Raw genomic sequence first — 25,738 nt, forward strand, 5'->3', positions numbered from 1 at the left:
TTCAATTGTAAGATGGAGGCTGTAATTCCACTGTTGTCAACTAGAGGGAGCAGCAGTATTAGACATAGTATTAATCTTTTTATCAGCTTTCAGCTTTGGCCAACAAGCAAATGCTTAAAGCTATTTATTATTATTATTATGGACTGATAATACAGATCACAAAGAAATATGTGAAATGGTTAGACCATTAAAAGATATTTTCACAATAACATCCCAAAAACATTGAAAACATATTTGTCTTTGTGTGTGTGTGTGTCTGTGTGTGTCTGTGTGTGTAAGCATGCTTAATGGAAAGAACATGGAGAAACTGCTTTGTTTTACTGGTGGATAAAAAAGTCTTTCAAATGAAAGTGAGTCAATTAGTGGTCTTCTACTGCCCTCTGCAGGACATTCTACTTATTAAAATATTTTTACCTGTGCTTTTGCATACATTTTTAGACTATATAAAATTGCTTGCATGAAAATCACCTATTATAACACAATCATGTTTTGTCAGTTTATCACTTCATTTGTACTGAGCTCTCAGTTTGAACAATTCTGCCTCTCAGTGATTAATTTGAAATCTGAAAATGGTGTTATACAGAGGAGATTTGCAATTATCATTTTGTTACCTATCTTTTGTTTAAAATATCTACATCTACAACCAAATGTGTTTGCATGTGTGTGTTGAAGCATGGTTAGTGTATTAAGTATTATTGTTTAAGTATTATTGTTTTCATTTACATTTTAACCACCAGAAGACCACTCATTGCTTCATTCTGCTTACTAAAATAATATTTTCCATTTAGTTTCCATTTGAAATATTGTTTAAACTTTATAAAATCATTAAAATAACATTTCAAATCATATTTTGTCTGTTTATAAATCCCACAGACTCACATTGGCTGCAATACTAATGTTTTTGAAAGACACAGACCTGATAGTCTAATCTTTGTGTATTGTGCATATAGTATTGATATTATTACTATTGCAAATCATGTTATTGTAACTCATATCTTAACAGAATATTATTTGTAATTTTAATTCTTTATTTCTTAATTGTTTTTTTCTGATTACTACAGATATTATCAACAAAGATATCAACTACACCTTCACTTTTAATATTGATAAGCTGCACACACAGCGCAATCACACACCCACTAATGCATTCAAATAAATGTAATCTTACTGTGCTACTTTATTTGTACATGATTAGAATGAACAGACATCTAAGAATATTTTTCTTCTTTTGTTAAAGCCACTTCAGACTACAAGTAAGCATTATATTACTAATCAACTATTTTAAAGGTGCCATACAATTGAAAACTGTATTTATCTTGGCATAGTTGAATGGTAAGAGTTCTGGACATGGAACTGACACACCGTGAGCCTCAAACACCATTGTTTCCTCCTTCATGTGTAAATCTCCTGTTTGCAAAAGACCGCTGAAAAATGAGTGAATTACAGCATAACACTGACTGTGACGTTGGAGTCGGGATCATTCATATTTATACCCCCCCAATTTGCATATACCAGCCCATGTTCTAGGCCAGGCAGTGTTAACGTGGACCTGCACAGCCGAATCATCAGAAGTTCTGCAGGTATTGTGAAGAAGCAAGCAAGGACAATAGTGAAAATGTCAGATCATGGATATAAATGTTATGTTTGAGGCTGTGCTGCGGATTTCAGAACTTTTCATTCCCTTCCCACAAAAGAGAACTGCCAACAGGCATGGTTGATTTTTACAACAGGATACCTTACCATTTTAATTCAAAGCTGTTAGTTTGCTCTGCCCATTTCACCACTGACAGTTTTTCTAACCTGGGACAATATCAAGCAGGTTTCGCTCATCGTTTGATACTGAAGAAGGGGGCAGTTCCAACTAATGTTATATTTCCATTACAACCCCTACCGCAAGCAGAAAGTAACGTTACTGATTTTATCCACTACTTGACTGTTGAAGACATTTCTGTTTCAGAGATATCAGAGAACAATTTAAAATATATCAATGCATTCTACGGCACCTTTAAAATAATTATTTAAAATGGAGATCAGGCCATAACATCACAAAAACATGAAAAGGGCTATAACCACCTGACCATTAGTTTGATTGACTTTAAAATTGGCATGCAGTGTCTTGGTCCAAGGTGCCATGTATGTCTATGCCGCCATAGGCCAATAAAGTTTGTGCACCTCTTAGACAAGGTTAACGAAGGCCGATCGGAACGAAACTCGGTGGGCATGTTCGACTCGTGGCCCTAGAGGTCTGTAAGAATTTTGAAAGAAATCAGCCACTAGTTGACGCTAACAGGTTTTACGGCTTTGTAATCACGTGATGCATGTCATTTGATAGATCTCCTCATACTGAACAACTTTGCCTCAAAAACTACTGCTGTCAATTAATTTGTTCATTAAATACTTGCGATTATGTTAAAAACCTACTTTTGCGAACTAGTCCTATGTTTTTCACCCGATCGGAAATATACCAGTGCAGTACAATTCTCTGGACTCTCTAGATCAATAATTATATAAAAAACTTAAACTTTACCCATTGGGTAGCCATAATAGGATCATTTAGAAAATGTGTATGGCAAAAAACACTCAAAAGCCTGTAAATCCTAAACGAAAACTCAGACAACTCACTAAACTGCCTTCTGTGCTTAAAGACCCTAAATGCTTGAACCCCGCTAAATGCTGCTTGCAGCTTTAATTAGGGGTTCAAGCACGAAGTGCTGAAACCCTATTGTAATTGTACTGATTTTTATTATTATTATTATTATTATTATTATTATTTTCCCCTAAAACGCATTGTGCAGACCAAACCGTAAGAGCTGGAACCTTGAAACTTGGCCAAATGGTAGTCCTCAATTTGGGGAGAACCTATAAAAGTATGACCCCGATTGGCCCATAGGTGGCGCTATAGCAACCAAAAGCGCAAAACTGCTCATAACTACTAGACCGTATGACGTAGACTCAAGTGTCTTATATCATTGGAAAGCTGGACGCCTGACGAACAAAACGTATATCTCCGATTTCATTTCCGCCATGATAGATTTTCCGCCATTTTGAATTTTGTCAAAAACATACTTTTGCGAACTAGTCCTAGGTTTTTCGCCCGATCGGAACCAAACTAGTGCAGAAATGTTCTCTAGAGTCTGAATATCAAAAACTATCGAAAAAAAGTTGAAATTTCGATTCACGGACGCTAATGGCCGCCAAAACGTACGTTGTGGGCGGGGCCTATTTTACTAAAATGGCTATAACTCCAGAAGTAAATGAGGTATCTTCACCAAACTTGCTACACATGTGTAAGAGGTCAATCTGAGGTCACAGTAAAAAAATCGCGACGATTGGCCTCATGGTGGCGCTATAACATGAAAAAAACATAAAACAGGCTATAACCACCTGACCGTTAGTCCGATTGACTTGAAAATTGGTATGCAGTGTCTTGGTCCAAGGTGCCATGTATGTGTATGAGGACATTGGCGTATCTCAAAAAACATGGCCGCCATCGGCCAATGAAGTTTGAGCACCTATTAGACAAGGTTAACGGAGACCGATCGGAACGAAACTCGATGGGCATGTTCGACTCAAGGCCCTAGAGGTCTGTAAGAATTTTGAAAGAAATCGGCCACTAGTTGGCGCTAACGAGTTTTACGGCTCTGTAATCACGTGGTGTTACAAATATCCACACAATATGTATATCATTTGATAGATCTCCTCATCCTGAACAACTTTGCCTCAAGAACCATTGCTGTCAATCAAACCATTCATTAAATATTCGCAAACATGTTAAAAACCTACTTTTGCGAACTAGTCCTAGGTTTTTCACCCGATCGGAACCAGACCAGTCTAGGACAATTCTCTGGACTCTCTAGATCAAAAACTATCAAAAAAAAGTTGAAATTTTGCATTTGGATGGCTCTAATAGGGTCATTTATAAAATGGGCGTGGCAAAATACATTAAATATCCTATAAATCCTAAATAAAAACTCAGAACTTCACAAAAATCGGTGAGCATATGTGACATAACATCATTAACAAGCATGCCAAATTTTATGGAGATCGGACCATAGGTGGCGCTATAACTGTTAAAAAGCTTTAAAACCATATATTTCCTATGGTAAACTGCCTGTATTGGCTGTAAAAGGTCTTTTCCATCTCTGATCATATAATTTTCATATCATAATGTTCAAAACTAGTGCAATACAATTCTCTGGACTCACTAGGTCAATAATTGTCAGAAAAAGTTGAACTACTTCATTTGGATAGTTATAATAGGTTCACTTCAAAATGTAGCCTTTACCAAGTGTCCCCGAAAGCCTATATCTCTTTAATGAATGACTCAGACCTTCTTAAAAAGCCAGTGAAATATCACTCTGAACATGCATGAAAATTTTCAGACCGATCGGACAAAATTTGCCTCTATAACAGTTAAAAAGGTGAAAATTATATGAATATAATGGCATATTAAGCCAATAAGTTGTATTTTACTGCCCCCTGCTGTTTAAAATTTATAAAATCACTATTTTAACATTTACAATTACAATTACATTTAGTCAAAATCCATCCGTTAAAGTATTAGTATTGACAGTTTGATCACATCATATAGTTCAAATGTCTGTATCTACAACATAATGTGTTTGTGTAGTCTTAGGTTTCTGAATAAATTCTGAATCTTCTGATTAATAGCTTACAAAGACTTTGTGAAATGTTTATAGACCATTCAAATATATTTTCATTATGACATATCCCAATAGCATTGAAAAAACAACAACAACATTTGTCTTTGTGTGTGTGTGTGTGTGTGTGTGTGTGTGTGTGTGTGTGTGTGTGTGTGTGTGTAAGCATGCATTATTGAGTTAACATGGAAAAACTGATTTGATTTAGTGCAGAAAACTGGTAAAAATAATGAAATTTAAAGTGAAACTGAGCCAATAAGTGGTCTTCTAGTGCCCTCTGCTGGCCATTCTACTTATGAAGTCTTTTCACATGTGCTTTGTGCAAATCACTTATATAACAATAACTATTATAACAAAATCATATTTTGACAGTGTTTATCACTTCATTTGCACTGACACTTCACATAATTGCTAGTAATGTGGTAAATCATGGTAAATCACGCTAGAAACATGGTAAATCATAGTAAATCATACTAGAATGTGGTGTATCAAGGTAAATCATGCTAGAATCCTGGTAAATCATTCTAGAACGTGATATATCATGGTAAATCATGCTAGAACAGGGTAAATCATGGTAAACCATGGTAAATCATGATAAACTATGGTAAATCATGCTAGAATGTGGTATATCATGGTAAATCATGCTAGAACATGGTAAATTAAGGTAAACTAAGATAAATTCATGGTAAACTATGCTAGAACAGGGTAAATCATGATAAACTATGGTAAATCTTGCTAGAATGTGGTATATCATGGTAAATCATGCTAGAACATGGTAAATCAAGGTAAACTGAGATAAATTCATGGTAAACTATGCTAGAACAAGGTAAATCATGGTAAACCATGGTAAATCATGATAAACTATGGTAAATCATGCTAGAATGTGGCATATCATGGTAAATCATGCTAGAACATGGTCTTTTCCATCTATGATGTCATGCTTGCTAAATAAAACTTTATAACTTTTGATGCTTTTGTGCTTAAAGTCCTTAACGGCCTTAACTGCTTGAACCCCGATAAATGCTGCTTGCAGCTTTAATTAGGGGTTCAAGCACGAAGTGCTGAAACCCTATTGTAATTGCCCTGATTTTTATTAGGGGTTCAAGCACGAAGTGCTGAAACCCTATTGTAATTGCTCAGATTTTTATTATTATTATTTTCCCCTAAAACGCATCGTGCAGCCCAAACCGTAAATGCTGGAGACTTGAAACTCAGCCAAATGGTAGTCCTCAATTTGGGGAGAACCTATCAAAATATGACCCCGATTGGTCAATAGGTGGCGCTATAGCAAGCAAAAGTATGAAATCAGCCATAACTCCTAGACGGTTTGTCATAGAATCAAGTGTCTTATATCACTGTAATCCTTGGCTCAAGACGGTCAAAACGTATATCTCCGATTTCATTTCCGCCTGGGAAAATTTTCCGCCATTTTGAATTTTCTCAAAAACCTACTTTTGCGAACTAGTCCTAGGTTTTTCGTCCGATTGGAACCAAACCAGTGCAGAAATGTTCTCTGGAGTCTGAATATCAATAATTATCGAAAAAAAGTTGAAATTTCGATTCACGGTCGCTAGGGGGCGCCAAAACGTACGTTGTGGGAGGAGCCTATTTTACTAAAACGGCTATAACTCGAGAAATAAATGAGGTATCTTCACCAAACTCGGTACACATGTGTAATAGTTCAATTTGAGGTCACAGTAAAAAAATCGCGACGATTAAACAGTAGGTGGCGCTATAACTTGAAAAAAACATGAAAAGGGCTATAACCACCTGACCGTTTGTCCGATTGACTTGAAAATTGGTATGCAGTGTCTTGGTCCAAGGTGCCATGTATGCCTATGAGGACATTGACGTATCTCAAAAAACATGGCCGCCATCGGCCAATGAAGTTTGAGCACCTATTAGACAAGGTTAACGGAGGCTGATCGGAACGAAACTCGAAGGGCATGTTCGACTCATGGCCCAAGAGGTCTGTAAGAATTTTGAAAGAAATCGGCCACTAGTTGGCGCTAACGAGTTTTTTCGGCTCTGTAATCACGTGGTGTTGCATACATCCACACAATATGCATATCAGTTGATAGATCTCCTCATACTGAACAACTTTGCCTCAAGAACCATTGCTGTCAATCAAACCGTTCATTTAATATTCGCAAACATGTTAAAAACCTACTTTTGCGAACTAGTCCTAGGTTTTTTGCCCAATCGGAACCAAACCAGTCTAGGACAATTCTCTGGACTCTCTAGATCAATAATTATCAAAAAAAAGTTGAACTTTTGCATTTGGATGGCTGTAATAGGGTCATTTATAAAATGGGCGTGGCAAAATACACTAAAAAGCCTATAAATCCTAAATGAAAACTCAAAACTTCACAAAAATTGGTGAGCATATGTCACATAACCTCATTAACAAGCATGCCAAATTTTATGGACATCGGACCAAAGGTGGCACTATAACTGTTAAAAAGCTTTAAAACCACATATTTCCTATGGTAAATTGCCTGTATTGGCTGTAAATGGACTTTTCAATCTATTATTTCAGTGGTTAAAAGCTTTCTAAATAAATCTTAATGTCTTAAATGCTTATGTGCTTAAAGGCCTTAAATGCTTGAACCCCGATAAATGCTGCTTGCAGCTTTAATTATTATTATTATTCTTCCCTAAAACGCATCGTGCAGCCAAAACCGTAAGGCCTAGAGACGTGATACTTGGTCAAATGGTAGTAGTATTGCTCGCTACTCAGATACACGGACTTAGCCAAATCGGCCCATAGGTGGCGCTACAGCGACCAAAAGCGCGAAACTGCTCAGAACTCCTAGACCGTATGTCGTAGACTCAAGTGTCTTATATCATTGGAAAGCTGGATGCCTGACGAACAAAACGTATATCTCCGATTTCATTTCCGCCATGATAGATTTTCCGCCATTTTGAATTTTGCCAAAAACCTACTTTTGCGAACTAGTCCTAGGTTTTTCGCCCGATCGGAACCAAACCAGTACAGAAATGTTCTCTGGAGTCTGAATATCAATAATTATCGAAAAAAAGTTGAAATTTCGATTCACGGATGCTAAGGGGCGCCAAAACGTACGTTGTGGGAGGGGCCTATTTTACTAAAATGGCTATAACTCCAGAAGTAAATGAGGTATCTTCACCAAACTCGGTAAACATGTGTAAGAGGTCAATCTGAGGTCACAGTAAAAAAATCGCGGCGATTGGCCACATGGTGGCGCTATAACATGAAAAAAACATAAAACAGGCTTTAACCACCTGACCGTTAGTCCGATTGACTTGAAAATTGGTATGCAGTGTCTTGGCCCAAGGTGTCATGTATGTCTATGAGGACATTGGTGTATCTCGAAAAACATGGCCGCCATCGGCCAATGAAGTTTGAGCACCTATTAGACAAGGTTAACGGAGGCCGATCGGAATGAAACTCGATGGGCATGTTCAACTCATAGCCCTAGAGGTCTGTAAGAATTTTGAAAGAAATCGGCCACTAGTTGGCGCTAACGAGTTTTACGGCTCTGTAATCACGTGATGTTACACTTATTGTCACAAAATGCATATCATTTGATAGATCTGCTCATGCTGAACAACATTGCCTCAAGAACCATTGCTGTCAATCAAATCGTTCATTAATTATTCGCGAATATGTTAAAAACCTACTTTTGCGAACTAGTCCCTGGTTTTTCGCCCGATCGGAACCAGACCAGTCTAGGACAATTCTCTGGACTCTCCTGATCAATAATTATCGAAAAAAAGTTGAACTTTTGAATTTTTCTTATGGCTATAATTGGGTCATAAAGAAAATGGGCGTGGCAAAATGCACTCAAAAGCTTATAAATCCTAAACGAAAACTCAGAACTTCACGAAAATTGGTGAGCATATGTGCCATAATATTCTAAACAAGCATGCCAAATTTCATGTTGATCGGACCATAGGTGGCGCTATAACTGTTAAAAAGGTTTGAAAACCATATATTTCCTATGGTAAATTGCCTGTATTGGCTGTAAATGGACTTTTCCATCTATTATTTCAGTGGTTAAAAGCTTTCTAAATAAAACTTAATGTCTTAAATGCTTATGTGCTTAAAGGCCTTAAATGCTTGAACCCCGATAAATGCTGCTTGCAGCTTTAATTAGGGGTTCAAGCACGAAGTGCTGAAACCCTATTGTAATTGCCCTGATTTTTATTATTATTATTATTCTTCCCTAAAACGCATCGTGCAGCCAAAACCGTAAGGCCTAGAGACGTGATACTTGGTCAAATGGTAGTAGTATTGCTCGCTACTCAGATACACGGACTTAGCAAAATCGGCCCATAGGTGGCGCTACAGCGACCAAAAGCGCGAAACTGCTCATAACTCCTAGACTGTATGTTGTAGACTCAAGTGTCTTATATCAATGTAATCAAGACCTCATGGCAAACAAAACGTATATCTCCGATTTCATTTCCGGTATGCAAATTTTTCCGCCATTTTGAATTTTGTCAAAAACCTACTTTTGCGAACTAGTCCTAGGTTTTTTGCCCGATCGGAACCAAACCAGTGCAGAAATGTTCTCTGGAGTTTGAATATCAATAATTATCGAAAAAAAGTTGAAATTTCGATTCACGGTCGCTAAGGGGCGCCAAATTGTATGTTGTGGGAGGAGCCTATTTTACTAAAACGGCCATAACTCCAGAAGTAAATGAGGTATCTTCACCAAACTCGGTACAATTATTTAAGAGGTCAATCTGAGGTCACAGTAAAAAAATCGTGGCGATTGGCCACATGGTGACGCTATAACATGAAAAAAACATAAAACTGGCTATAACCACCTGACCGTTAGTCCGATTGACTTGAAAATTGGTATGCAGTGTCTTGGTCCAAGGTGCCATGTATGTGTATGAGGACATTGGCGTATCTCAAAAAACATGGCCGCCATCGGCCAACGAAGTTTGAGCACCTATTAGACAAGGTTAACGGAGGCCGATCGGAACGAAACTCAATGGGCATGTTCGGCTCATGGCCCTAAAGGTCTGTAAGAATTTTGAAAGAAATCGGCCACTAGTTGGCGCTAACGAGTTTTACGGCTCTGTAATCACGTGGTGTTACAAATATCCACACAATATGCATATCATTTGATAGATCTCCTCATCCTGAACAACTTTGCCTCAAGAACCATTGCTGTCAATCAAACTGTTCATTAATTATTCATTAATATGTTAAAAACCTACTTTTGCGAACTAGTCCTAGGTTTTTTGCCCGATCGGAACCAGACCAGTCTAGGACAATTCTCTGGACTCTCTAGATCAATAATTATCAAAAAAAAGTTGAACTTTTGCATTTGGATGGCTGTAATAGGGTAATTTATAAAATGGGCGTGTCAAAATACATTAAAAAGCCTATAAATCCTAAATAAAAACTCAGAACTTCACAAAAATTGGTCAGCATATGTGACATAACATCATTAACAAGCATGAAAAATTCTATGGAGATCGGACGATAGGTGGCGCTATAACTGTTAAAAAGCTTTAAAATCATATATTTCCTATGGTAAACTGCCTGTATTGGCTGTAAATGGTCTTTTCCATCTCTGATCATATAATTTTCATATCATAATGTTCAAAACTAGTGCAATACAATTCTCTGGACTCACTAGATCAATAATTGTCAGAAAAAGTTGAACTACTTCATTTGGATAGCTATAATAGGTTCACTTCAAAATCTGGCCTTTACCAAGTGTCCCCGAAAGCCTATATCTCTTTAATCAATGCTCAGACCTTCTTAAAAACAAGTCAGAACGTGTGAAATATCACCCTGAACAAGCATGAAAATTTTCAGACAGATCGGACAAAATTTGCCTCTATAACAGTTAAAAAGGTGAAAATGATATGAATTAATGGCATGTTAAGCCAATAAGTGGTATTTTACTGCCCCCTGCTGTTTAAAATAGTCATTTTCTCATATTGGTATTGGTATCAGCCATGGTAAATCATGATAAATGATGGTGTGTGTGTGTGTGTGTGTGTGTGTGTGGTACAAATATAACAAAGGTTTTATTTTCCAACATGAAAACAAACATAACAGAGTGCTAGTGCACAAACAATAACCGACAATGATAATGGATGAGAGGGGAACTTAAATACACAGATCAAGACAAGGACAACAGGTGACGGTTATGATGATGAGGAGCAGGTGATGATGAGGAGGGTGATGAGGAGCAGGTGCAGGTGATGACGACAGATGGTGAATGTGATGAAGACAGAAGGTGAATGTGATGAAGGTGAATGTGACACCAATATCACTGAAACATTTGTGTGTGTGTGTGTGTGTGTGTGTGTGTGTGTGTGTGTGTGTGTAGCATTATTGTGTGTAGCATATGTAGCAAGTATGCATTATTGAGTTAACATGGAAACACTGGTTTGCTTTAGTGCAGAAAACTGGTCAAAATCATGAGGTTTAAAGTGAAAGTGAGCCAATAAGTGGTCTTCTACTGCCCTCTGCTGGCCATTCTACTTATTAATGAAATATTTCAACATGTGCTTGCATTCATACTTGAATACACACTAAAAAAATCACTTATATAGCAATAACTATTATAACACAATCATATTTTGTCAGTGTTAATCACTTTATTTGCACTGACACTTCAAATAATTGCTAGTAATGTGATAAATCAGGCTAGAAACATGGTAAATCAAAGTAAATAATACTAGATTGTCGTTTATCTCCTGGTAAATAATACTAGAACGTGTTATATCATGGTAAATCATGGTTAACTATGCTGTGTGTGTATGTGTGTGTGTGTGTGTGTGTGTGTGTGTGTGTGTGTGTGTGTGTGTGTGTGTGTGTAAGCATGCATTGAGTTAACATGGAAAAACTGGTTTGCTTTAGTGCAGAAAACTGGTTTAAAGTGAAAGTGAGCCAATAAGTGGTCTTCTAGTGCCCTCTGCTGGCCATTCTACTTAATAATGAAATATTTTACATGTGCTTTTGCATTCATACTTGGACACACACTAAAAATCACGTATATAACTAACTATTATAACACAATAATATTTTGTCAGTGTTCATCACCTCATTTGCACTGACACTTCACATAATTGCTAGTAATGTGGTTAATCATGCTAGAAACATTGTAAATCATAGTAAATAATACTGAAATGAGGTGTATCAAGGTAAATCATGCTAGAATCCTAATAAATCATTCTGGAACATGGTATATGATAGTAAATCATGCTAGAATCATATTAAATAATTCTAGAATGTGGCAAATCGTTGTGGGAGGAGCCTATTTTACTCAAATGGCTATAACTCAAGAAGTAAATGAGATATCTTCACCAAACTCAGTACACATGTGTATGGGTTCAATTTGAGGTCACAGTAAACAATTTTATGGAGATCGGACCATAGGTGGCGCTATAACTGTTAAAAAGCTTTAAAACCATATATATCCCATGGCAAATTGCCTGTATTGGCTGTAAATGGTCTTTTCCATCTATTATGTCAGTGGTTACATGCTTGCTAAATAAATCTTAATAACTTTTGATGCTTTTGTGCTTAAATGCCTTAAAGGCCTTAACTGCTTGAACCCCAATAAATGCTGCTTGCAGCTTTAATTATTATTATTATTATTATTCCGCCGTAAAACGCATCGTGCAGCCCAAACCGTAAGAGCTGGAACTTTGAAACTTTGACAGATGGTAGTACAAAAATCGAGGAAAGGTTCAGAGATTATGACCCCGATTGGCCCATAGGTGGCGCTATAGCAACCAAAAGCGCGAAACTGTTCATAACTCCTAGACCGTATGTCGTAGACTCAAGTGTCTTATATCATTGGAAAGCTGGATGCCTGACGAACAAAACGTATATCTCCGATTTCATTTCCGCCATGATAGATTTTCCGCCATTTTGAATTTTGTCAAAAACCTACTTTTGCGAACTAGTCCCTGGTTTTTTGCCCGATTGGAACCAAACCAGTGCAGAAATGTTCTCTGGAGTCTGAATATCAATAATTATCGAAAAAAAGTGGAAATTTCGATTCACGGTCGCTAAGGGGCGCCAAAACGTACGTTGTGGGAGGGGCCTATTTTACTAAAATGGCTATAACTCCCGATGTAAATGAGGTATCTTCACCAAACTTGGTACACATGTGTATGAGTTCAATCTGGGGTCACAGTAAAAAAATCGCGACGGTTGGCCTCATGGTGGCGCTATAAAATGAAAAAAACATAAAACAGGCTATAACCACCTGACCGTTAGTCCGATTGACTTGAAAATTGGTATGCAGTGTCTTGGTCCAAGGTGCCATGTATGTGTATGAGGACATTGGCGTATCTCAAAAAACATGGCCGCCATCGGCCAATGAAGTTTGAGCACCTATTAGACAAGGTTAACGGAGGCCGATCGGAACGAAACTCAATGGGCATGTTCGGCTCATGGCCCTAGAGGTCTGTAAGAATTTTGAAAGAAATCGGCCACTAGTTGGCGCTAACGAGTTTTATGGCTCTGTAATCACGTGGTGTTACACTTATCATCACAAAATGCATATCATTTGATAGATCTGCTTATGCTGAACAACTTTGCCTCTAGAACCATTGCTGTCAATCAAACAGTTTATTAATTATTCACGAATATGTTAAAAACCTACTTTTGCGAACTAGTCCCTGGTTTTTTGCCCGATCGGAACCAAACGAGTCTAGGACAATTCTCTGGACTCTCTAGATCAATAATTATCAAAAAAAAGTTGAACTTTTGCATTTGGATGGCTGTAATAGGGTCATTTATAAAATGGGCGTGGCAAGATACACTAAAAAGCCTATAAATCCTAAATGAAAACTCAGAACTTCACAAAAATTGGTGAGCATATGTGACATAACATCATTAACAAGCATGCCAAATTTTATGGAGATCGGACCAAAGGTGGCGCTATAACTGTTAAAAAGCTTTAAAACCATATATTTCTTATGGTACATTGCCTGTATTGGCTGTAAATGGTGTTTTCCATCTATTATGTCAGTGGTTAAATGCTTGCTAAATAAAACATAATAACTTTTGATGCTTTTGTGCTTAAAAACCCTTAAAGGCCTTAATAGCTTGAACCCCGATAAATGCTGCTTGCAGCTTTAATTAGGGGTTCAAGCACGAAGTGCTGAAACCCTATTGTAATTGTACTGATTTTTATTATTAGGGGTTCAAGCACGAAGTGCTGAAACCCTATTGTAATTGTACTGATTTTTAGGGGTTCAAGCACGAAGTGCTGAAACCCTATTGTAATTGTGCTGATTTTTATTATTTTTCTTCTGCCGTAAAACGCATCGTGCAGCCTAAACCGTAAGTGCTGGAGACTTGAAACTTTGCCAAATGGTAGTACAAAAATCGAGGAGAGGTTCAAAGAGTATGACTCCGATTGGCCCATAGGTGGCGCTATAGCGACCAAAAGCGTGAAACTGCTCATAACTCCTAGACCATATGTCGTAGACTCAAGTGTCTTATATCATTGGAAAGCTGGAACCCTGAAGAACAAAACGTATATCTCCGATTTCATTTCCGGTATGCAAATTTTTCCGCCATTTTGAATTTTGTCAAAAACCTACTTTTGCGAACTAGTCCTAGGTTTTTCGTCCGATCGGAACCAAACCAGTGCAGAAATGTTCTCTGGAGTCTGAATATCAATAATTATCGAAAAAAAGTTGAAATTTCGATTCACAGTCGCTAGGGGGCGCAAAACTAATGTTGTGGGAGGAGCCTATTTTACTAAAAGGGCTATAACTCAAGATGTAAATGAGGTATCTTCACCAAACTCGGTCCACATGTGTAGGAGTTCAATCTTGGGTCACAGTAAAAAAATCGCGACGATTAAACTCTAGGTGTCGCTATAACATGAAAAAAACATGAAAAGGGCTATGACGACCTGACCGTTAGTCCGATTGACTTGAAAATTGGTATGCAGTGTCTTGGTCCAAGGTGCCTTGTATGTCTATGAGGACATTGGCGTATCTCAAAAAACATGGCCGCCATCGGCCAATGAAATTTGAGCACCTATTAGACAAGGTTAACGGAGGCTGATCGGAACAAAACTCGGTAGGCATGTTCGACTCATGGCCCTAGAGGTCTGTAAGAATTTTGAAAGAAATCGGCCACTAGTTGGCGCTAACGAGTTTTACAGCTCCGTAATCACGTGGTGTTACAAATATCCACACAATATGCATATCATTTGATAGACCTTCTCATGGAAAACAACTTTGCCTCAAGAACCATTGCTGTCAATCAAACCGTTCATTAAATCCTCGTAATTATGTTAAAAACCTACTTTTGGCGAACTAGTCCCTGGTTTTTCGCCCGATCGGAACCAAACGAGTCTAAGACAATTCTATGGACTCTCTAGATAAATAATTATCAAAAAAAAGTCGAACTTTTGCATTTTTCGCATGGGTATATTGGGTCATAAAGAAAATGGGCGTGGCAAAATGCACTCAAAAGCCTATAAATCCTAAACGAAAACACAGAACTTCACAAAAATTGATGCGCATATTTGTCATAACATGCTAAAGAAGCCTGGAAATTTGTATGGAGATCGGACCAAAGGTGGCGCTATAACTGTTAAAACGCTTTAACCCCCTGAGGTCGGCTGTCGCGCCGGCGCGATAGGCTCGTTTTTTTTCCTTATCAGTGCAAACAAAATCAAAATTCTAATATTAATTTTTATCTTATATGCTTGTGTTGTACATCAATCGATCCTGTTAAGTGTGTATTTTTTTTGTGCATACTCATAATAAAAACAAAGTGTTGAGCTTTTCGCCAAATAAAGAAAAATAAACATGATGCGCGTTCTGCCGTCTCTCTCAATGTGAAACTCATTCTGAAACGCGACAGAAAATGACCTGTAACTCAGCGAATGTTTGTCACACAGACTTAAAACACATGTCTATACAACGCTTGGAGTCTCTATTTTTAAAATATGTAAATTATATAAAAAACAAATATTCTCTGTTTAAGTAATCCGTAAGAAAGCAGCGACATGTACAGTTTCTCAAACACATCCTAATTAACTATAATGTGACCACACCCACGCGCGCACGAGCGATTGACATGCAAATGATCCACGCGGCAGAACGCAGACCTGTAAACGCCCTCATCACCTCAAAACAAAGAATAAGAGACTTCGGTAACTTACTCCTCTCTGCTTTTCATCGAGTTTGAAGATGTGCTGTGCTGTGCTGTTTACCTTGTGCTGTGCTGTGCTGTTTACCTTGGGATTTACCTCAGAAGAACGCGTTTTGAAGATGAGAAGATTTTTAAGGTAAGACATGTTAAACTGGTCATGCCAGATTAAAATGTATGTTATGAAATGAGTTTGGAGTAAAAACATGAACTAAGCCTAATATCGTACATGTATATGCATCTATAAATAGACAGAAACATGTTAAAATGTGAACTAGACTGGTAGGCAACCTTTCAGTGCTAAATTTATATACTTCATATATATTTCACTCAGTTTTGATTAGCTTATGACACTGAAATAATGCTAAAATACTTCTTTATGCGTAATGTAGCTTGTTTGCGAATATCTACTAATGTGATTTAGTGCAAATATGTTTCAGCCTCCGGTAAAATATGTGATATAGCCTACTGTCTACATTATATTTTTATATAAATGCTCGATTTTGGTTAGCCTAAGACACGCTTCAATACTGCCTTATGCACAGATGTTTGTGAATACAGGTGTAAATGTTTGAAATGTAGTGATGTGTGTCGTTCGCGAACGATCCGTTCATTGCGTGTGTCACTAAATGCGTGCGGATACCCATCAACAGATACTCGCGGTGACGCGGTCTATGGCCCATAAATAGATATTTTTTTCCGTTCTATGGCCCATCAACTATACATTGTTTGTCCATAACCATCACTTGCTCAGCAGTTTACTTTGTATAATGTATGCTAAAAGTTTTATTTTGATGTTGTTTTTTAGGAATGTGAACCTTCAGTTCTCAGTGCGATCGAGAAATCATACAGAGTAAGTGCATAGACGTAATATTTTACAGATGAAATGTAGCCTAATTGTGTTTACATCGTCATAATATAAAAGTAGCCTACCTATTCTTGTGTGAAATGACAAAAACCATCCATTCTGCTTATACAGGAGACACTGCGCAGATGAGGGTGAAAACACAAGATACATGGAGGACAAAGACATTTCCATGTCCTGCACCTGTGACTGCATACAACAAACTCATGGGGGGTGTTGACCTGTCTGATCAGCTGATACAGTACTACACAACACAGCACATAACCATGAAGTGGTACAGTAAGATTTTTCTACACTTCTTGGACATTGCTTCCACCAACTCTTTCATTGTGCACAAAGAGCTACATGGTAACTTGTCACATAAAGAGTTTATGGAGCAACTTATAACAGAGCTCTGTGGTGTGTCACAGAAAACGGCAATGAGTTTTAAATCAGTGTTGGAAACCGTTGTGCTGCTTAATATATATTTTTTATAACCTGTAATAGTTTTTTCAGGATTCTCAGGATTCTTTTTTGGAAAGGATGTAAGTGATAGTAATAACTTTAAGTCTTTCCATTGTTAGAAAAGATTTCTATTTTGAATAAATGCTGTTCTTTTTAACTTTTTATTCATCAGTGAATCATTCTTAGGTCATCATTCTTTGTTCAGGCTGCCTCACAGCACCTTGATGGCCCATTAGCCATGGGGGGAGTGTCTTTAGTCACACCCCTGGTGTGAATCACATTAATATTCATGGCCCACGCATACAGCAGTGCTGACACAAAAACTGACATGCAAAATTAAAATCGTTATATTGTTGTTTGTGAAAGAGTGGTCAGAATGATTTTCACCTCATTTTGTAGAAAAAATTCTAGCCTACAAGAATAGTAATTCCAAAGTCTTATGGAAAACTATTCAGTATGTGTTAAATGGCCTTATTGCAGTGACAATGTTTTTCCCAAAACATACTAACCACGCATAATATTTTTTTTCTATAAAATGCAAACATGTACATCCATTTTGCTCACATATTATTGTAGCAGAGTTTGTGCTGAATACAACAAAATTACATGTTGGCCAATAGTAGGTTGTAAGTAGCTGAAATAAGCACAAATGTCAGGTCATGTCAAAACATCTCAAGGGCCCCAAAAACACCTCAGACTCCAGTTAAAACCATATATTTCCTATGGTAAATTGCCTGTATTGGCTGTGAATGGTCTTTTCCTAGGAAAAATTCCTATTCCTATCTATGTTCATATAATTCTCATATAATAATGTTCATGACTCTTAATAAGCATGAAAAATTTCAGACAGATCAGACAAAATTTGCCTCTATAACAGTTAAAAAGGTAAAAATTATATAACATGTCATTAAGCCAATAAGTGGTATTTTACTGCCCCCTGTTGCCATTTCATCATACTGCTCCCTAATATTGTCATATAATTCATATTTAGACTTTATAAAATCATTATTTTAACATTTTAAATCATATTTTGTATCTATTCTCTATCGGAGTATTACTTGACAATTGTGTCACACTGAGATATGGAAATGGACTAAAGTAAATTAATGAAATGAAACGAAAGTAAAACGGGCATTTAAGCCCCGCCCCCAAATACAAATTCACTCATAACTCGAAAACGGGAAGTCGTTTCGCGCTCAAATTTTGATGGTAAGGTCTTCTCCAGGCTCTTGATCGAAACGTGTCGTCGCGGGCCTCGGGAGCGCGCCCCCCGCGCGGATCTAGTCCGCGGGACCCCCGATTTTGAACGGCCGTAACTCCCGATCCAGACCACCCCGAACCTTGTGTGAGAGCTCGTTGGAAAGGGCCCATCCTTGGCTAGCTTCGATTCAAATGTGGTGTAATTTGTCCTGCGCATTCCAGAGATAAAAGCCCCCAAATATTTGCATTTGAACAGTCATAACTTCCAGCATCAATCGCCCAAAAACACATTGATGGTCTCATTTAACAGGGCTCCTCAAGCACTATATATGCTTTTTTGCCTTCTGGTTCCCGAGATATAAATTCCCATTCATTAATTCATTAAAACACTTCAATTGTAAAATGCAAGCTTTAATACCACTTTTGTCCACTCGAGGGAGCAGCAGGATTGCACATTACCTTTTCATTAGCTTTCAGTATTGGGAAACAAACAAATGCTTTAAAAAGCAATCTTTTTTATTATGATAGGGCTGTAGCTATCGATTATTTTAGTATTTTAGTATTTAGTATTTTAGTATTCTATTCAAGTAATCGGATAAAAAAAATTGTGGTAAAAAATAGATTCAAGTTAACAACAGCCTTTAAAATGACTTAAATATAGAAATATATAATAACAAGCAACAATAATTGGTTCAAGTAAAGTATCAAAGTAAGTAATTATATTGGTTTTATTGAAGAACACTGTTAAAATATACCCATGTAAAATAAATTATATAAACTAATATAAACATAACTTATGTACATAAATAACAAATGCCTGCAGAGGGCGCCAGCTGCCTGGTTGTTGTTACACTAAGCCTGGCATTATCAAATCCTTGTTTAATATTGTCCAAACAACTAATTCAAATGTCAACTTAAACTTTAATATTTGACCACTTCTGTACGATAGAAATGCTACAGTCACTGTAATTTCTTGAACGAGAACATGTGCACATCAAAACATGCAAATTCAGAGCAAGAGTTTAAACTTTTATTTTGAAATCGCGATGGACAGCAGTTTGAGAAACCCAGATGTGCTCCACAAATGATAACAGTGCAACTATGAAACACAAATTGCGTCCGACTTGCGTTCCCATATTTGCACGTTATTGGAAACCTAAACAAACAGCACTGCAGAGACTGAGTTTGCTTGGAGCAGCGTTTACTGTGGATGGAGCTGAGGTAATTTTAACATGTAGGCTAATCTGCACCCATGTGTCTTCTGTGTGAAAAAAAAAACAAACAAGCAAAAAACAGAGGATATATTTATTTACCTGAATCACAGACTTTGTGATTTCACAATGGCACTATGCTATACTATGACTGTAAATGGTTTTAAATATCGCGTTGTCTTAGAAAACTGTAATTCTGCGGTTGTTTGATTCTCGTCTGTGGAATGCACCACTTTTGGTATTTTGCCAATTACTCTAGGGGTAAATTGCAATCAAGGATTTTTTTTAATCGAGTACTTGACTATAATTGAGGAATCGTTACAGCCCTATACTGGTAACATAGTTTTATATTATTAGATCACAAAGAAATGCCTATAGACAAATAAATATATTTTCTCAATAGCATATCCAAAAAACGTGTGTGTGTGTGTGTGCGTGTGTGTGTGTGTGTGTGTGTGTGTGTGTGTGTGTGTGAGCATGCATTATTGAGTTGACATGGAAAAACTGGTTTGATTTAGTGCAGAAAACTGGTGCAAATCATTAAGTTTAAAGTGAAAGTGAGCCAATAAGTGGTCTTCTACTGGCTTCTGCTGGCCATTCTACTTATTAATGAAGTCTTTTCACATGTGCTTTTGGATTAATTCATATTTAGGGTAGACACTAAAAAAAATCTCTTGTATAACAATAACTATTATAACACAATCATATTTTGTCAGTGTTTATCACTTCATTTGCACTGACACTTCACATAATTGCTAGTAATGTGGTAAATCATGGTAAATCACGCTAGAAGCATGGTAAGTCATAGTAAATAATAGTAGAATGTGGTGTATTAAGGTAAATCAGTAAGAATCCTGTTAAATCTTTCTAGAACGTGGTTTATCATGCTATAACATGGTAAATCATGGTAAACTATGCTAGAACAGGGTAAATCATGGTAAACCATGATAAATCATGATGAACTATGGTAAATAATTTTAGAATGTGGTATATCATGGTAAATCATGCTAGAACATGATCTTTTCCATCTATGATGTCAGTGGTTAAATGCTTGCTAAATAAAACTTAATAACTTTTTATGCTTTTGTGCTTTGAGGCCTTACAGGCCTTAATTGCTTGAACCCCGATAAATGCTGCTTGCAGCTTTAATTAGGGGTTCAAGCACGAAGTGCTGAAACCCTATTGTAATCGTCCTGATTTTTATTATTATTATTTTTCCGCCATAAAACGCATCGTGCAGCCCAAACCGTAAGACCTAGAGACTTGAAACTTTGCCAGATGGTAGTACTATTGCTCGCTACTCAGATACACGGACTCAGCCCAATCGGCCCATAGGTGGCGCTATAGCAATCAAAAGCGCAAAACTGCTCAGAACTCCCAGACCGTAAGGCGTAGCTTCAAGTGTCTTATATCATTGAAATCCAGAGCTCCTGAAGAAAAAAACGTATATCTCCGATTTCATTTCCGCCATGATAGATTTTTCGCCATTTTGAATTTTGTCAAAAACCTACTTTTGCGAACTAGTCCCTGGTTTTTCGCCCGATCGGAACCAAACCAGTGCGGAATTGTTCTCTGGAGTCTGAAGATCAATAATTATCGAAAAAAAGTTGAAATTTCGATTAATGGTCGCTAGGGGGTGCAAAATTAACGTTGTGGGAGGAGCCTATTTTACTAAAATGGCTATAACTCAAGAAGTAATTAAGTAAACTTCACCAAACTTGGTACACATGTGTAAGAGGTCAATCTGAGGTCACAGTAAAAAAATTGCGTCGATTGGCCACATGGTGGCACTATAAAACAAATAAAAACATATAGACAACTGACCGTTTTTCCGAATGACTTGAAAATTGGTATGCAGTGTCTTGGCCCAAGGGGCCATGTATGTCTAAAAGGATATTGGCGTATCTCGAAAAACATGGCCGCCATTGGCCAATGAGGTTTGAGCACCGTTAACGAAGTCCGATCGGAGCGAAACTCGATGGGCATGTTCGGCTCAAGCCCCTAGAGGTCTGTAAGAATTTTGAAAGAAATCGGCCACTAGTTGGCGCTAACGAGTTTTAAGGCTCTGTAATCACGTGGTGTTACACTTATCATCACAAAATGCATATCATCTGATAGATCTGCTCATGCTGAACAACTTTGCCTCAAGAACCATCACTGTCAATCAAACTGTTCATTAAATATTCATGAATATGTTAAAAACCTACTTTTGCGAACTAGTCCCTGGTTTTTCGCCTGATCAGAACCAGACCAGTCTAGGACAATTCTCTGGACTCTCTAGATCAATAATTATCGAAAAAAAGTTGAACTTTTGCATTTTTCGCATGGGTATAATTGGGTCATAAAGAAAATGGGCGTGGCAAAATGCACTCAGAAGCCTATAAATCCTAAACGAAAACTCAGAACTTCACGAAAATGGGTGAGCATATGTGCCATAACATTCTAAACAAGCATGCAAAATTTCATGTAGATCGGACCATAGGTGGCGCTATAACTGGCAAAAAGGTTTGAAAACTACATATTTCCTATGGTAAATTGCCTATATTGGCTGTAAATGGATTTTTCCATCTATAATTTCAGTGGTTAAAAGCTTGTTAAATAAAACGTAATGTCTTAAATGCTTATGTGCTTAAAGGCCTTAAATGCTTGAACCCCGATAAATGCTGCTTGCAGCTTTAATTATTATTATTATTTTTCTTCTGCCGTAAAACGCATCGTGCAGCCCAAACCGTAAGTGCTAGAGACTTGAAACTTTGCCAGATGGTAGTACAAAAATCGAGGAGAGGTTATCAAAATATGACCCCGATTGGCCCATAGGTGGCGCTACAGTACAAAAAAAAAAAAAAAATCATATTTTTGCTTAAATCTCATTAACCGTTTGTCACAGACTCAAGTGTCTTATATCATTGGAATCCTTGGGTCAAGCCGAACAAAAAAGGCCTCAAGGATTTCATTTCCGGTATGCAAATTTTCCGCCATTTTGAATTATGTCCAAAACCTACTTTTGCGAACTAGTCCCTGGTTTTGTGTCCGATTGGAACCAAACCAGTGCAGAAATGTTCTCTGGAGTCAGAATATCAATAATTATCGAAAAAAAGTTGAAATTTCGATTGACGGTCGCTAAGGGGCGCCAAAATGTTTAAAGAAGGCGGAGCCTATTTTACTAAAATGGCTATAACTCCAGAAGTAAATGAGGTATCTTCACCAAACTCGGTACACCTGTGTAAGAGGTCAATCTGAGGTCATAGTAAAAAGATTGCGGCGATTGGCCACATGGTGGCGCTATAACATTAAAAAAACATAAATCAGGCTGTAACCACCTGACCGTTAGTCCGATTGACTTGAAAATTGGTATGCAGTGTCTTGGTCCAAGCTGTCATGTATATCTATGAGGACATTGGTGTATCTCAAAAAACATGGCCGCCATCGGCCAATGAAGTTTGAGCACCTATTAGACAAGGTTAATGGAGGCCGATCGGAACAAAACTCGGTGGGCATGTTCGACTCATGGCCCTAGAGGTCTGTAAGAATTTTGAAAGAAATCGGCCACTAGTTGGCGCTAACGAGTTTTATGGCTCTGTAATCACGTGGTGTTACACTTATCATCACAAAATGCATATCATTTGATAGACCTGCTCATGCTGAACAACTTTGCCTCTAGAACCATTGCTGTCAATCAAACAGTTTATTAATTATTCACGAATATGTTAAAAACCTACTTTTGCGAACTAGTCCCTGGTTTTTCGCCCGATCGGAACCAGACCAGTCTAGGACAATTCTCTGGACTCTCTAGATCAATAATTATCAAAAAAAAGTTAAAATTTTGCTTTTGGTTGGCTATAAGAGGATCATTTATAAAATAGGCGTGTCCAAATACACTCAAACGTCTATAAAGCCTAAATAAAAACTCAGAACTTCACAAAAATTGATGGGCATATGTGAAATAACATGCTAAAGAAGCATGGAAATTTTTATGGAGATCGGACCATAGGTGGCGCTATAACTGTTAAAAAGCTTTGAAAACCATATATTTCCTATGGTAAATTTCCTGTATTGGCTGTAAATGGACTTTTCCATCTATTTTTTCAGTGGTTAAAAGCTTTCTAAATAAATCTTAATGTCTTAAATGCTTATGTGCTTAAAGGCCTTAAATGCTTGAACCCCGATAAATGCTGCTTGCAGCTTTAATTATTATTATTATTATTAGGGGTTCAAGCACGAAGTGCTGAAACCCTATTGTAATTGTACTGATTTTTATTATTATTATTTTTCTTCTGCCGTAAAACGCATCGTGCAGCCCAAACCGTAAGTGCTAGAGACTTGAAACTTTGCCAGATGGTAGTACAAAAATCGAGGAGAGGTTATCAAAATATGACCCCGATTGGCCCATAGGTGGCGCTACAGTACAAAAAACAAAAAAAAATCATATTTTTGCTTAAATCTCATTAACCGTTTGTCACAGACTCAAGTGTCTTATATCATTGGAATCCTTGGGTCAAGCCGAACAAAAAAGGCCTCAAGGATTTCATTTCCGGTATGCAAATTTTCCGCCATTTTGAATTATGTCCAAAACCTACTTTTGCGAACTAGTCCCTGGTTTTGTGTCCGATTGGAACCAAACCAGTGCAGAAATGTTCTCTGGAGTCAGAATATCAATAATTATCGAAAAAAAGTTGAAATTTCGATTGACGGTCGCTAAGGGGCGCCAAAATGTTTAAAGAAGGCGGAGCCTATTTTACTAAAATGGCTATAACTCCAGAAGTAAATGAGGTATCTTCACCAAACTCGGTACACCTGTGTAAGAGGTCAATCTGAGGTCATAGTAAAAAGATTGCGGCGATTGGCCACATGGTGGCGCTATAACATTAAAAAAACATAAATCAGGCTGTAACCACCTGACCGTTAGTCCGATTGACTTGAAAATTGGTATGCAGTGTCTTGGTCCAAGCTGTCATGTATATCTATGAGGACATTGGTGTATCTCAAAAAACATGGCCGCCATCGGCCAATGAAGTTTGAGCACCTATTAGACAAGGTTAATGGAGGCCGATCGGAACAAAACTCGGTGGGCATGTTCGACTCATGGCCCTAGAGGTCTGTAAGAATTTTGAAAGAAATCGGCCACTAGTTGGCGCTAACGAGTTTTATGGCTCTGTAATCACGTGGTGTTACACTTATCATCACAAAATGCATATCATTTGATAGACCTGCTCATGCTGAACAACTTTGCCTCTAGAACCATTGCTGTCAATCAAACAGTTTATTAATTATTCACGAATATGTTAAAAACCTACTTTTGCGAACTAGTCCCTGGTTTTTCGCCCGATCGGAACCAGACCAGTCTAGGACAATTCTCTGGACTCTCTAGATCAATAATTATCAAAAAAAAGTTAAAATTTTGCTTTTGGTTGGCTATAAGAGGATCATTTATAAAATAGGCGTGTCCAAATACACTCAAACGTCTATAAAGCCTAAATAAAAACTCAGAACTTCACAAAAATTGATGGGCATATGTGAAATAACATGCTAAAGAAGCATGGAAATTTTTATGGAGATCGGACCATAGCTGGCGCTATAACTGTTAAAAAGCTTTGAAAACCATATATTTCCTATGGTAAATTTCCTGTATTGGCTGTAAATGGACTTTTCCATCTATTTTTTCAGTGGTTAAAAGCTTTCTAAATAAATCTTAATGTCTTAAATGCTTATGTGCTTAAAGGCCTTAAATGCTTGAACCCCGATAAATGCTGCTTGCAGCTTTAATTATTATTATTAGGGGTTCAAGCACGAAGTGCTGAAACCCTATTGTAATTGTACTGATTTTTATTAGGGGTTCAAGCACGAAGTGCTGAAACCCTATTGTAATTGCTCTGATTTTTATTATTATTATTTTCCCCTAAAACGCATCGTGCAGCCCAAACCGTAAATGCTGGAGACTTGAAACTCAGCCAAATGGTAGTCCTCAATTTGGGGAGAACCTATCAAAGTATGACCCCGATTGGTCAATAGGTGGCGCTATAGCAAGCAAAAGTATGAAATCAGCCATAACTCCTAGACGGTTTGTCATAGAATCAAGTGTCTTATATCACTGTAATCCTTGGCTCAAGACGGTCAAAACGTATATCTCCGATTTCATTTCCGCCTGGGAAAATTTTCCGCCATTTTGAATTTTCTCAAAAACCTACTTTTGCGAACTAGTCCTAGGTTTTTCGTC

Source organism: Abramis brama, assembly GCF_963993115.1.
Source record: "Abramis brama genome assembly, chromosome: 8".
Taxonomy (NCBI): Eukaryota; Metazoa; Chordata; class Actinopteri; order Cypriniformes; family Leuciscidae; genus Abramis; species Abramis brama.